Source organism: Canis lupus, chromosome 13 (genome assembly GCF_011100685.1).
Source record: "Canis lupus familiaris isolate Mischka breed German Shepherd chromosome 13, alternate assembly UU_Cfam_GSD_1.0, whole genome shotgun sequence".
In the NCBI taxonomy this organism is placed as follows: domain Eukaryota; kingdom Metazoa; phylum Chordata; class Mammalia; order Carnivora; family Canidae; genus Canis; species Canis lupus.
Window position 1 is genome coordinate 42,155,314 of NC_049234.1, and position 15,807 is coordinate 42,171,120.

General features: G+C 37.9%; 2 long non-coding RNA genes across 7 annotated transcripts in view; both read left to right on the forward strand.

The window, feature by feature from the left end:
* The first annotated feature begins 1,919 nt into the window (after positions 1-1,919).
* On the forward strand, positions 1,920-12,119 carry LOC111098465. Its single transcript, XR_005368978.1, has 4 exons — positions 1,920-1,993; positions 2,370-2,537; positions 9,298-9,513; positions 12,061-12,119. It is a non-coding gene; the product is annotated as an uncharacterized LOC111098465 (long non-coding RNA).
* Positions 12,120-12,127: 8 nt separating this feature from the next.
* LOC111098608 overlaps positions 12,128-15,807 on the forward strand; it is a 231,158-nt gene continuing 227,478 nt past the window's right edge. For all 6 annotated transcript variants that reach the window (XR_005368979.1, XR_005368984.1, XR_005368983.1 and 3 more), the window contains exon 1: positions 12,128-12,186. This is a non-coding gene — a long non-coding RNA (uncharacterized LOC111098608). The remainder of the gene's footprint in view (positions 12,187-15,807) is intronic.

The following is a 15,807-nucleotide window of genomic DNA, read 5'->3' on the forward strand; positions in this document are numbered from 1 at the left end:
ACATATGATGAAGCTCAAATACTCCACCAGCCTTCTAAGCTTCTCCCTCTCAGCGCTATGGGAGTGCACAGCACAACGACAAAGTGGAAGGGGTGTTTTTGGTGCTGTGTTTTTGATATGCCTTGTGCTGTGCTGTCTCGGGGCCCCCTGCGTAACCCCAGAGCACCCTCTGCTGAGCCCTGGCATGGGGGTCTCCATTCTACAGCTGGCAAGGGCTGCTTTCTCACAGATTCCAGGAAACTCAGTGGCATGGCCAGGTGACTACCGGTGACAACTACAGGGAGAAGGCGCACAAAACCCGTGTGTCCACTTGGAGCCTTTCATAGTCCTCCTGCTTTCTGGCCAAGAATGAGGGAGTGTGAATCTTCCTCCTGGATCTGACACTGAGTCATCGGATGTCCCATTAGTAATTCTCCTCTGGGGCTGGGCCTACCTGAGAGTCCATCCTAATGATTATCACTCATTCCAGCATTTGCACTTCTGCATGAACTCTTCTGCACTTTTGTGGACATGTGTCTTTAAATTCACATATTTATGTCTGTTCCCCAAATCCCTGTTACTCACTATGGTCCCCGAGTGCCCCCCCCCCCCCGACCTGGCTGGGTCACACTCCCCTCCTTGCAGTCGCCACCTGCCTTCTGGGGAGCATTTGGAGCGCTTGGTGGATAGGCCTGCCCTAGGGGGGTGGCCCGTGCACTGAGGGCCGACCTTGCATGGAACTCACCTCCTCCTGGGCATCAGAGTCCTCACACACAGTGTAAAGGGAGCAAGGAAATCTGGAGAAAAGGCATCTACTAAGAGCAAGTGCAACACGTAGGAGTCAGAAGCAAGGAGCCCTTGTCCCCAGTGCTGTTATGAAGGGAAGAAGAAACGCAGAAGCTAGAAGGCAGCACCCGCATAGTCCTCACTCCAAAGTAGAGCCAAGGGGGACTAGGAGTTGTTTGGACATTGAAAGTGGCATATAAAAAATAAACAAACAAATAATTAAGAAATAAAATTAAAAAAAATTAAAAAGTGGCATATAGGGTCTCCTTGCCAGAGATGGAGTAACCCATTTTATTCATTTCTTACCCACATTATTCTCACTCAGTATTTATTCAAGAAGTATTCTTGAAGCCCTTAATTTTTGCTAGAGGGAAATGCAATCGCCTGGAAACAATTCTTGCCCTCAAGTAATTCAAAAAGCAGAAGGAAGGATGGTGGGAGGATAGGGTGAGTGTGATGCAGGGAGCTGAGCGCTCTACGGGGCTACGGGAGACATGAGAATGATTGATCGCAGGGACGGTGAACCAAGCTGGGAGACGCCAGCATGGCCCCCATGGGTAGAAGGTTCCAGTAACTTGCCTCCGCAAGCATATGTTGGTTTTTCTGTCAAATGTGTTACCAGAAGTGAAACTTCAACACTACTTGTATATTTAATTTTGCATACTTTTCTCAATTGCCCTCTGAGCAGTTTCCACCAGCTTATTCAAGCCCTGGATATTTTTTATACCCTCCCTAACTTTGCGTATTGCCAAGAATTTAAACTCTTAACATTCTGACTTCTTTTGCCTTCTTTTCTCAAGATTTTTATTTTGAGCAAGGCTGGGCATCTCTTCATCGGGTTATAAGCTGATGATTTTTCTGTGATCCCTCTTCATGTCCTGTGCCCACTTTTAGAAATTGTATAGTTTTCAATGTAGGAAAGATGTTGGGGTTCAGAGCCGACAACCAAGAAAGAATTCTTGAGATGTCTTTCATGCAAAAAAAAAAAAAAAAAAAGTGATTTTATTAAAGCATGAGGACCAGAGCTGTAGTCAGAAAGAGCTGCACTAGAGCTAAGGGGTGGAGATTGTGTACTTTCAGGTTGGGAGGGGGTTAGAGATGTCACAATTCACTAAAGAATTTTGGAAAGAAGTTTCTAGAACCTTGAGGGGGCTAGCTATTGTTAGGAAATGGTCATTTATTACCGTCTAATAAAACCATGGTCATGAGGCCCCTCAGATATATATCGGTGGGTCACAGGCTTGAGGGATGATCGCCAACATGTAGCTTAGGGGTGTTAGAGATCATGGAAACTTCCAAATGAAATTTTATATGTTAAGGTAGACTCATAGGATCCTGGGGTTTGGGCTAGGATTTCACCCTTAGTGAAGTATTGACACCAAGGCAGCTGAGAGCCTACAGGAAGGTCCCTCTGCCTGTTTGAAGGATTTGTGAGTGGGCTGTAAGCAGCAAGGAAACTTAATTTTCCTTTCTTCTTAGTTTCTCACATCAGTGTTGGCCTTTTCTTTTCAAAGATGTATTAATTTATTTTAGAGAGAGAGTGTGGGGCGGGGAGGGTGGTGAGGGGTTGTGAGAGATGCCTCAAGCAGATTCCCTCTGAGCAGGGAGCCCCATGTAGGCCTCGATCCTGAGACCTGAGGTCATGAGCTGAGCTGAAACCTGACTGACTGAGCCACACGGGTGCTCCAGTTTTGGCCTCTTCTTGATTCTTGAAAAAAACTCATGATATAGTCGGGAAACCTTTTATCCTGCATTGTAAAATTTTTCCACAGGTATTTTTTTTTCTTTTGACTCAATAGTAAATTTTTTTTTTTTTTTTTTTTACACAGAAGTATTTTATTTTTATGTAGTTTAATTTACCCCATTAAGGGATTACTTCCTCTAGTCAGGAAATGCTGTTTGGATAAAGTGTCTTATATTGTATTTTCTATGAATGGCAATTATCCTATGCATGTTCTTCTGTAGTCAGCGCTGCTCCTCAAACCGCTTAACAGTACGTAATGCAAAATTTGGAATATCTCTAACCCTCGCTTAATCTCTCTAATAACTGCAGACATTTCCCCCATATGACTCTGCAATAATTTATGTAACCAGTCTCTTATTAGTGTACGTATAACCTTTATGGCTTCTAAGGAGGTGAATGTAAGGTTTTCATTTTTTTAATGAATATTACAAATTCTGTTAATGAATTCCTAATATTGAGCTATTTGCCTCTCTATTTTATACATTACCGGTGTTAATTTGCTCATCTTGGAGAGCCCGGATAGCTCAGTCTGGTAATCGTTTGCCTTCTTCGGCTCAGGTCATGATCCCAGTCTTGGATCGAGCCCTCCATTGGGCTCCCTGCCCAGCGGGAAGCCTGCTATTCCCTCCACCTCTACCTGCTGCTCCCCCCACTGCGTGCTCTCTCTCTCTCTGTCAAATTAATAAAATCTTAAAAAAATAATTTGCTCATCTTCTATTTCAGATTTTTAATATATTATTCATTTTTTTAATCATGAAATTAGCCTGATTATTTTTCAGAATATAACTAACCTTTGTTGGGTTGGGATCAGTATTCTGATCTCGTAGTAGATTGGTGAGCTAACTTCTCTTTATGGTCTGGATCAATTTAGAGGGAATTAATATTTTCTCTTCTTTCAAAGTACAAGGAGACTATGTAACTATTTAGGCCTGACGCTTGCTTAAGGGACAGCTACTTGATATTCTCAAATTTCTAGATTCTCTAGAATAGAATTTGAAAATTGCTATTTAATATCAGGTAACCTTTAGTTTATATTATGGGAAAATAATAATTTCACTTTTCAAATTTATTTTATAGTGGTGGTTAATTTAAGTAATTGATTTTATAATGGATTTGTATCTGTGAATTTCTCCCGCTTTATGGATTTTGACTCTTTTTTAAAGATTTTATTTATTTATTCATGAGAGACACACAGAGAGAGAGGCAGAGACACAGGCAGAGGGAGAAGCAGGATCCCTGCAGGGAGCCTGACATGGGACTCGATCTCAGGACCCCAGTGTCACGACCTGAGCCAAAGGCAGACACTCAATTACTGAGCCACCCAAGTGCCCCAACATTTTTTTTTTTATTAAACAGTTTTTCTGAAGCTCAATTATTCTAGTTATTTTATTGATTTTTCTCATCAGAATCAGTTTTTGGATTATTTACTTTTTTGGGGTAATCTAAAAAATATTAAGTTCTCCTTTCTGCTTCACCAATTTTTTGTTCTGCTTTCCTTTGGCTTCAGTGATGTGTTTCTTAAAGTTCTGAATTTTACCCGTTTTATTTTATTTTATTTTTTATTTTTTAAAAGATTTTTAAAATCATTTATTCATGAGAGACACAGAGAGAGGCAGAGACACAGGCAGAGGGAGAAGCAGGCTCCATGCAGGGAGCCTGATGTAAGACTCGATTCCAGGACCCCGGGGTCACGATCTGAGCCAAAGGCAGATACTCAACCCCTGAGCCACCCAGGTGGCCCTAACTCATTTTATTTTCATTCTTTGTTTATAAATTACCTACTTAACTATATCATCCTCTGATTAGAATTTTGGTTATATGCCATAAATATAGTTAGATTTTTAAAGCATTCGATTCTTGAGATATTTTGTAAATTTTTAACAATGTTTTGAGCAGTAGTTGCCTCAGAGTATTTTTGAATGGTTCATTATTAATATGTTTTTATACTTTGTATTCTTTGCAGTTTATGATTTATACCTTTTCATACTTTCATTTTTGGTACATAAAGTTGTTTTTTTTTTTTTTTTTGTACATAAAGTTTTATGGTATGTTTTTTGTGGCTTAAATTCCTTAAAATTATAAAGTGGCCACTAAAAAATCAATGCACTGGAATTTAGTGTGAATTAAATCTTGCTTGGTAAGTAAGCCTTGGTTCTCATTTTAAATGTTTTTGCATCACTTGTATGTATTGTATCCTAGGGTTTTGTTTTGAGCCATTTTTAGAGATTTTTTTTTGTTTATTAAGTGAATTTTTTTACCTCTTAAAATGTCAGGAAAATTTCTACCGATGCCTATAGTTTATTTTTCCCATATTTTTTATTGTGCCCTTTTTTTTTAAAGATTGTATTTATTTATTCATGAAAGACACACACAGAGAGAGAGGCAGAGACATAGGTGGAGGGAGAAGCAGGCTCCCTCTGGGGAGCCCAATGTGTGGGACTCAATCCCAGGAGCCCAGGGTCATGCCCTGAACCAAAGGTAGATGCTCAACCACTGAACCACCCAGGGTGTCCCTTTATTGTGCCTTTAAAAAAATTTCTCACTATGTATGTTTTGGTGTATATGCATGTGTGTATGTTTTAAGCTTTATAATCTTTAAATGGTTACTTTACAGCTATTTATCAGCAATCTTCAAATATTTTGATCATATCCATTATAGGTAAGAAAAAAAAATCCAGGGCACCTGAGTGGCTCAGTGGTTGAGCATCTGCCCTTAGCTCAGGCTCCCCTCTGGGAGCTCCCCACAGGGAGCCTGCTTCTCCCTCTGCCTGTGTCTCTGCCTCTCCCTCTGTCTCTTATGAATAAATAAATACAATCTTAAAAAAAAAAAAGGAAAAAAATCCAAAACATGATCTTAATGGGTATGAAATTTGTTATATAATTTTTATATGTAAAATTCTCGATATTTATATTAGATGCATGAAAAATACATTTCTCTCATATTCCAGATACAAATACATGGTGATATTCTATTTCAATATTCTAGGGAATTTACTATATACATAGTTTGTGTGCTCTGGAGAATACTGGATCTTAATGTAGTCATTTTAGACATTATCTATGGACTCTACACTCTAGAATAAAGTAATGTGCATGCCCTTATTTCTTTCCAGCTTCCTCAATCTTAACCATTTGATTATACAACTAATCTTCTTTAACCTTCACTGTCTGATCATATTATCCTGAGCTCTATTGGTGGTAGCTGATAGCATTTGTATCTTTTTTTTTAAATTTATTTATTTGAGAGAGAGTGAGCCAGAATGAGAGAGTGCACAAGCAGGGAGGAGGGGCAGAGGGAGAAGCAGACTCCCCACTGAGCATGGAGCCCAGAGTGGGGCTGGATCCCAGGACCCCGGGATCATAATCTGCCCTGAAGGCAGACGCCTAACTGACTGAGCCACCCAGACGCCCTTGGGTAGCATTTGTACCTTAAAGGAAATACTTATATCTCTGTGACTCAACCTACTAATTTTAAATATTTTCCATTGCATTCTCTTTGTTCTGAAAAATGGAGTCATCAGTTTATAGTAGAAGCTTCTCTAACTGATCTCCATTAACATGACTCGTTTTAAGTAATGCTTTTCCATTGTCTCTGTAAAACATAGCTGATGAATGTCCACCATGTGTGAAAAACTTAAATTCTGGGTGGGCCTTCTGTATCTTGCAGCAGCAGATTGTATTTTCCAAAAGCATCCTTTCATCCCACACGGTCCTGACCTTGCTAGCTTTCCATCTACGTCTGTTCCCCTTGAATCTTTGCAGACTTGGCGTGTGGCTCTTGACCAGTAGTAAGCAATGGAAATGATGTGTTAACTGTCAAGAGTAGGTTAAAAAAAGACCGTGCAGCCCCAGCTCAGGGTCTTGAGACGTTTTTTTGGTGACTGTCACTGGACATGGAAAAAAAAAATGAGACCGTCATGCTGGAAATGCCACATGTAAATCCAGAATATGTATAAATACATTTTTTTTACCTTTGTTTTTCGAAGTCCCCTCCCCACACCTTTTTTGCTGGCCAAATAACTATCCCACTGTTTGAATGTCTTCTGTTGTGGAATTTCTTTCTTAATATCTTACAGCTTAAAGTTAAGTTATTATTTTTATAGATGTCCCGTTTTCTTTTATGTCATGTTTTAGTTCAAAAACTGCTAGCCACCATTTTTATTAGTTATGTACAAGTTTTTTTTCTCAAAATCTCCTGAACTGCTTTTATTTTGTGACTTTTTTTTTTGTATGGTTAATTTTACATAGATGTTTCTAAATTACTACTTGTATTTGAGTTGAGGTTGTCCTTCTGAGATCAGATAATTTATTCTTCCATAAATAATGCAAAATATGCCTGGAGAATGAGCAGTTATCACAGACAGCTTGAGCTTCCTTCTGTGGTCTGTGGGAACTTTCTCATCAACACTTGATTCAGATCCCTGTAAGTTGAAAGTTAGAAGGAAGCCATGCAGGTTTTTGCTTTTTTTGTTTTTCTTTCTTTTTCATCTCTCCTGGCGCGTCATTCTCTTTAGATAACAAAAATTGGCAGGTGCAGAGCTTCTTGTGACTTAGAATTTTTCCCCTTTCTAACACAAAGATAACCTGCTGGCAAAGAGGTTAGTACAACTGCAAATTTCTAAAATCAGTGCAGTCTTTCTGTTGTGCTATGATATGAAACTTAGTTCAGGGATCAAATATATATTTGGTCTTTGTCCTCATTTTCAGCACCAAGCTCCTGAAACTCTTGGACTTTCCCAAGTGGGGAAAACTGTAAGGGTGTCTTTTGTTATGTTAGTGAGGCGACTTGGGACTACAAGTAAAAATGGGTTGTTTTCCAGGGAACTGACCAGTTGATTAGAAGGTTGGGACTTTAAGTCTCACCCCCCAGATGTCCAGGGTGGGAGAGGGGCTCGAGAGGTTGAATCAATCTCTCATGGCCAGTGATTTAATCAATCATATTTACATAATGAAGCCTCCATAGAAACCCAAAGGGACAAGGGTACTAGGACCGTGGAGGTGCTCAGAGTGACCTGCCTGGAGAGAAGTCCCGTGCCTTTTCCCAGTATCTTGCTTCTCTTTCCTTTGGCTGTTTCTGAGTTATATCCTTTTATAATAAGCTGGTGATCAGTAAACAAAATGTGTTTGAGTTTTGTGAGCCACTCTAGCAAGTTGATTGACCAAAGAAGATGGTTGTGGGAACCTCTGATTTATAGCTAGTTGGGCAGGACAGGTAACAACCTGGGCTCATGTGTGACTGGCGTCTGAAGTTGGGGTAGGAGGGCAGACTTGTAGGACTGAGCCCTTACCCTGTGGAATCCGATGCTGTCTCTGGGTGGATTGTGTCAGAACCAATTTGAGTTGTAGGACACACAGCTGGGGTCCAGAGCATTGCTTGTTGGTGTGAGTGGAACCACCCTCTCCCATACATTGGAGTTGGCTCCACAAACCCAAAAGAGGGGGACTTCTCGGGACAGCCCCTGCTTTTCCTGAGATCCTGTTTATGACTTTGTAGGAAGGGAGAAAATAAGGACCATCCATTTAGAGTATAATGAGTTTACCCAGGACATTCATCGTAAAACTGGGTAATTATAGAGATGTCTCCAGCTTTTTCTATGGCCCACCTGTAAAAAGATATAATTTGCATATCTAATATTTTATTATTCTTTTTTCAAAATAGAATTGCACCATTAACCTGTTAACCTTCTCTCATTAATTCCAAGTAAAATAAATTTAGTGCCTTGCTAGGCATCTTCACTTACTTTAGAATAATCTTTTCCCTGAAAACTTTGTATTACAGGGATGTTGAAGCCCTAGATTTTATAAGTTTAAATTTCACAAACTTTAGTCTCTTTGGCAGTTATTCTTCATATTATATGATTTGTGATTTTATTATTTCATCAAATATTATTTTCACTCCATTTTATTGTTGTTTTGGTGGGATTTTTGGCAGAAAATGAAATTGCTGGAGTCTCACATCACTTATTATAAAGTCACCTGGGTTTTCATTTTTAAAGAAGTCCTCCCTGATAAATGGTTATTGGGGGTAAAGAGGAGAATGAAGGTTGGGAGATTGGTCTGAAGACCTCTAATAAGCAGAGTTATGGACTACCATATTGGCATCAGTAATAAAGAGAATAGGAATAATTTGAGACATGATAAGGAAGTAGAACTGAAGAATTTCATGATTGTTTTCATGCCAGGCTTGAGAAAGACAACAGAATCAAGCAGAAATATCAGTTTGGTGTTAAAACACTTTAGGTTGATTGTCTGCCATCTTCTGGGTTAAGGAGATCAGAAACAAAAGTGTGTTGTTAAAGAGGATGAGTTTATCGTTGGAAAAGGTCAACAGTGTCCTTTCAAGTTGTTTGGTCTGTGGTATTTTGTTACAGCGGATCCTAGCTGACGAATACAGCATCCACTGTGGAACATTCATCGAGTGCTACCTCAGAGTAACAAAGATAAATTTTTCTTGAAAGGAGTCATTGTTATGTGGAGGAAAGGCCATAGGTGTTACGTAACAGATTAGGTTCAAGATGGAGTCTCGGGATGCCTGGGTGGCTTAGTCAGTTAAGTGTCTGACTTTTGATTCTTGGCTCAGGTCGTGATCTCAGAATCATGGGATCCAGCCCCATGTCAAGCTCTTCATCAGTGGGGAGTCTGCTGGAGTATCTCTGTCTCCTCCTCCCTCTGTCCCCAAGCCATAAATAAATAAATAAATAAATAAATAAATAATAATAAAAAAAAAAGATGGAATATCTCATGCTAAACTAAACCAAAACTTAACTTTCTGTGCTCTGCTTTACCAGAAAGGAGAGGCCTAGATCAACCAATCAAGGGTTACCTGCTCAGCATACATTACCTGACCTGGCTCCCAGACTTCCATTTTGCTTCATATAAGGGAAGTTACCTTGCTGTAACCAATCAGCAAATGCCAAGTATAACTTCCTTGTTCCTGCTCACCTTGGCCTATAAAAATCTTTTGCTTGTACCGTTCTTCAGAGCTCCTTTTTATCTGCTAGATTGTACGTTGCCTGATTTAAGAATCACTGACTAAAAACCTACTAGATCAGTAAACTGTGGGAAGTTTAATTTAGGAAATTCTATACCCAGTAATGTTCCATGGCCAGGCTGTTGAGAAACTTTAGACTTGTATTGAGAGGGAAGGTCCAAGAAAAACCTAAAGCATAGAAGAGCCTCAGGGTTAAACATGGATTTTGATTTCTGACAGATATAGGTTTGAATCTCATCTTCACCTGTAATTGTAACTTTGAGCAAGTTCATTTACTCAATTTTAGTTTTCACACCCCAAAACTAAGATATTAAAGTATACTTTATAAGGTTTAGACATAGACATTCCTCTAAAGGAAGGTCTTGATATACACATTTGAAGTATCTAATCAATTATTTGAGTGAAGGGCTTGAAGAAGGAAACTGAGTATTATAGATTCCTCTGTATTCTTTAGTAGTTTCTATTTCCAGTGATTATATTGGGTAATCACAATATATAATTGTTTATACCTTAATTTTTTTAATGGAGAGAGCAACAAATATGATCTACATATTGACAAGTTTTGTTGTGCTCAAGGTTAATAACGCTGATTTTCAAAGTCCAAATGTGTACACTATAAAATAAAATAATAGCTGGAGCTCATAAATTCACATACATATTCTCATTAAATTTTCATTGCCACTCTTTTAAAAGGCATTAGGTGCTATGTTCCTCTTTTTATTTATAAAGAAATAGCAGCTCAGAATGATTGTTTAAGATTACAATCAGTACTGGCAATGAAAGAATTCAAATACAAGCTTCTGACTATCTGAAAAAATAAAGATATAGTATCTGTTTTATAAGGCTCTTATTAGCATGAAAATAAAGAATAAAGCTACAAATGAGGAAGCCCCAAGTAGAGTCCCTACCACATACTAAACAGAAAAATTAACCATTCCTTCCACCTACCTTTAGTCCTCATACATATATTTTTAAGATTTTTTTTTTAATTTATTCATGAGAGACACAGAGAGAGAGGCAGAGACACAAGCAGAGGGAGAAGCAGGCTCCCTGAGGGGATCCTGATGTGGTACTCGATCCCAGGACTCCAGGACCACACCCTGAATCAGAGGCAGGCTCTCAACCACTGAGCCATCCAGGTCTCTCTCTCTCTCTCTCTGTTTCTCTCTCTTTTCTTTTCTTTTCTTTTCTTTTCTTTTCTTTTCTTTTCTTTTTCTTTTTCTTTCCTTTTTTTTTTTTTAACAGAGAGATTATGTACATGATAGGGAGGTGGGGAGAGGGAGAGAAAATCGTAGGTAGGCTCCACACTCAGCACAGAGCCTGAGGCGGAGCTTGATCTCATGATGCTGAAATCATGACCTGAACCAAAATCAAGAGTCAGTTGCCTGACCATGCACCCCCAAAAGTGATGGATTTTTGATATCAAAGAACTTATTACACATATCTAGATCCAGCTAGAGGTGGCATGATAGATCCTTACCCCAATTCTGCTGAAAGATTTTTATTATTGAACCGGGCAGAAAATATACTCATTAAGTTTGCAACTGACAGATATTAAGACTAGAAGTTAAAAGAAAGCTGATGTGTAAAAGAGAGATTCGAACTTCTAAGTTCAAAAAATTTAGAGAAGAAATTGGGGTAAAGTGAATTATCTGATTAAATATCCATACAACAACCATTTATTGGGTGCGTATATGGGCCTTGGGAATTTCGCAGTGAAAAAACAAAACATACAACATACCTGCTTTTATAGAGCTTACATTCTAATTGTAGGAGAAAGATGACTTACATGTGTCTAATTATAGTATATCAGATGGTGTGTGTGTGTGGGTGTGTGGTATATCAGACGGTATATATAAATATATGATATATCAGATTAACTATGAGTGCTGTAGAGAAAAATAATGGAGATTATGAGAGATCTGGGATTTAGTTCATACAGGACAGTCAAGGAAGACCTCCTTTGCCAAGTAATATTAATCATTTATTCAATTTATTAATTCTATAATATTTATTTGGTGTGTACTCTGATAGGCACTGGACAGCCTCTGATGATTCAGTAAATAACTATGGTCATAGTTAAAAGAAATAGTTCAGTTTATCAATGATTCTTAACATTTTTGGCAAAGGAGTTGCCCTTGAGCATCTTTCTGAATGCTGTGAACCTTTTCCTAAAAAGATGTCTGTTACATATGCAAAAAAAATTGTGCTTTTTAGGGATTCCTTGAAACTAAAACTCAAAGTTAAGAAACATCTATTTAAAGTTGAAATTATAACTTGACTAAAAGCCAGCGACATGGAGCCATTTTTAAATTTCAAATGAATCATGGTCTTATATTTAGGATGGACAAAATTATGTTCTGAAATTACAGTATTCTGTACTTAAGAGAAAAAAAAACCATAAGGACCATTAAATGTTTGCAGATCGCATTTATGAGAACTCTTTACATTGGAAGAAAGGAGGTTGGGGGGGAAAACCCACTATTCTTGAAATGAACAAATGATTCTTTTGTAGTAGCTTTCTTCTTCTTCTTTTTTTTAAGATTTACTTATTTTACAGAGAGTGTGGAAGGGGCAGAGGCAGAGAGAGAGAGAGAGAGAATCTCAAGCATGGAGCCCAATGTGGGCTTGATCATCATCTGAGCCGAAATCAAGGGTCGGACACTCAACTGACTGAGCCACTCAGGTGCCCCATTGTAGCTTTATTCTTATGTAATATATATAATTTTATGTAAGTGTGGTATGAATTGATAAATGTAAATATAAAACCCCTCTCTATTTGTAAAGGTAACTTTTTCTAATTTCTCTTCTCTCCTTTTCCGCCCTACGTGGCTTCTTCATTTATATTCACTTTGTTGGGTTCACATCATCCCCAAACTAACTCTGATAGTAGCCTCCAGTGTTTTTTTTTTTTTTTTTTTTTTTTTTTTTTTTTTTTTTTTTTTTTTTTGTGATTGTTCTCATAGGAGCATAGACCTTTAAACGTAGGTGACTTCACGTTACCACATTGTCTAAGTGATTCATCTTGCAGTTGGAGAAATTGAGACAAAAAAGTGAAGTGACTTGCCTAAGTTTACACGTTTAGTTATAGTATAAAATAATGGCTGATATTTAATGAAAAAGTAATATGAATTAGGCACTAAGAAAGTGAGCCACTCATGTGATATTCTCTCCACGATGTGGAAACGGAGCCAGAGAGGAGAGACATTCTCTGCCCTGGGTCCCAGAATAAGTAAGTAGCTGAGTTGGGGAAGAAGACCAGGCTTCCAGACTTCCCAGCTCACCCATAATTGCCTGTCAGTCAAATTTCCTGCCTCTAAATCCTTTGTGCTCTTTACACAGCCCCAGACTCCTCCATCCTAAACTCTCCCACTTCCTATTCTTTTATAGCTCTAAATCTCTGTTCCCTAAATACAGCAGTCAGAGACAGGTGGAAGATTGTTGTGAAAAGAACAGGCAGCAACATTCTTGTTTAGCCTCTTTTTATATCTATTTTTTCCCCCTACAGATTGGGGTATTTTTCTCAATTATGCATACTTATTCATTCTGCCAAAAAATTCTTTTAAGGCTGTTAAAGCTGTAGTCAATTTTCTCAGTTTGATGTTCCAAAGGAACCTGCTGTGTCTTTTTCATTCTGTGCAAAAATAGGCATGGTTGGATCTACCAGCTGCTAAAGTCATCGGATGGCTTAAAAACTTTCTACTTGTTTTCTCTATTGTTACATTTCCATAGTTTCGGAATTTGTGCAGCATTTAATTCCTTTCTGCTTTGTGTTTTCCTTCAGAGAGAGAACACGCTGGTATTTGTTTGTAGATGTTGGAGGAATACTTTCAAAGAGAGAAATTATTCTTCAAATATCCATGACCACTGAATACTAAATAATGCTGCAAAACCTACTTAAAAAATAAAAAAAAACAAACCCCATACCAACCAAACAACAAAAATCCTGCAAACCAGAAAGTGGAGGAAGTCTCAGAATATGGAAATTGTTCTTGTTTCCTGAAATGCAAGGATGTTTTGCTGTATAGTTTCTAGAGGGAATCCTGATAGTATTTACCAAGGACCACACATATACGACCATGTATAATGTAGCATATTTTGTAAAAAGAAAGAATCAGAAAAAAAAAATCAGAGACTAAATGTTAAACAATAGGGCATTATGAATATGAATTCATTGAAATTCATAGATATATTATTATAGAATATTCTATCATGAATTATGATAGAATCATGCAATAAAGTATTAGATAGCCATTATAATGATGATGACTTAATACCAATGTTATTTATTAATATGAGAAGTCATCCATTATTTTTGGTGAAGCCATAACAGAAAACAAAAATCTTAGAAAATAGGATGTACAATATTATCTGGTATTTTCATTTTCTTGTTCTTGTTCTCTCTCTCTCTCTTTTTTTTTTTTTTTTTTTTTTTTAGAGAGAGAGAATGTGTATGTGCAGGGGAGGTGCGGAGGGAGAGAGAAAAATCTTAAACAGACTCTGTGCTCAGTGCAGAGCCCAACATGGGGCTCTGTCTCACAAACCTGAGATTATGACCTGAGCTGAAATCAAGAGTTGGACAGTTGGACGCTAAACCGACTGAGCCCCCAGGCACCCTCTATATTTTCTTATGGCTTGCAAAAGTAATCTCCAAATTCTTTGCTTTTTCACAAATGTCTTATTTGATTACCATTCTTGCTACTTTTTATGACTTTTAACCTAATCTACTGACTTTTTGCCCACAATATTTTCTATGTGCTAGAGAAGTCAAAAAAGAATGAGAGCAAATCTTATCTGTCCCTGCTTTAATGATGCTTGCCAGTTAACAGTGATGCGGGTGTTAAACAACAAAATATAACTATGAGGACTGCTAGGGAGGCAAAACACAGGATGCTCTCTGAGTAGATAATAGCAATCCTTCTTGCCTAAACTCTAGGATGAATTTTTGTACAGGATTTCATACGAGAAGATGTTTTCTTACCTAGACAGAAAAGAAAATACAGTTGTCTACTTTTGTAAATTTGGACTTATTAGGCATTGCTTTTTTTATTGATTGGATTTTTACAGATTCTTAGAGGTTAAGCCTCATCCATTTTTACTCTTCCAAAGTTGGAGTCATTTCCCACTTTTAAAGTCCTCTAGTACTATTTGTCAACTAACTCATTTGATACCCAGCAAATGCCATATTTTATGTGCATATCATCTTTCTAAACATGATGGGACATTCCTTCAAAGTAAATAGAGCTATTTCTCCTGACTCCTCAAAGAATTTAGTACAGAGCCCAATAAGTAATAGAGACTAAATAAATGGCTAGGAAACAAGAAGCCTCCATTCAAGGCTAGTTACAACTAATATGTGTTCTGTACAAAGGCAAGGTAAATCTCTTTAGGAAGGAATGTGTAATCGCACTCTTTTGATTCTATGCTCAAAGACCTTCCAATTAAGATAATTTCTACACGTGTATTATTAAATATTTCTGAGAGGATAACACTGAACCTTTATGAAGCATGCCAGAGAGTATCGAGTGTGATCTTTGGAATCAGACACATCTAACATTTGAGTTCTAGCTCCTGAATTGCTAGCTGTGTGACCTTATGTATATATTACAGTCAACATGGGGGAAACAGTAGCAGACCTAAAATGCTGTTAGAGGATTTCATGAAATAATATTGGTGAGCCACTTAATTCTGTTTTTTTTTATATAACTTATTCAATGAACAATTCTCATGACCTCTGTGTAGTCCAAGTAGCATCATTTTACCTTTGACTAGTACATTAAGCCTTCTAAATGACCTCTCCATTTTAATCCTTGCATTGAATTTTATTCCTCTGGGCTGAATGGTGTTCCCCAAAAATTCATATGTTGAAATCTTAACCTTCAGAACCTTAAAATGTGACTTTATTGAGAGATTGGATCTTTAAAGAGGTAATTAAATTAAAATGAGGTCATTCTGGGAGGGTTTGAACCCAACTTGACTGGCATCCTCATAGGAAGAGAAAATTTGGACACACAAGGTACAGAGGTAAGATGATGCGAAGACACAAGGAGAAGGTGGTCATTTATATGAAGAAAGAGATATCAAAAGAAACCTAACCTGAAAACACCTTGATCTTGGACATCTAGCTTCCAGAACTGTGAAAACTAAATTTCTTTTTCTTTTTTCTTTTTTTTATACATTTATTTTTTATTGGTGTTCAATTTGCCAACATACAGAATAACACCCAGTGCTCATCCCGTCAAGTGCCCCCCTCAGTGCCCATCACCCAGTCACCCCCACCCCCTGCCCACCTCCCCTTTGACCACCC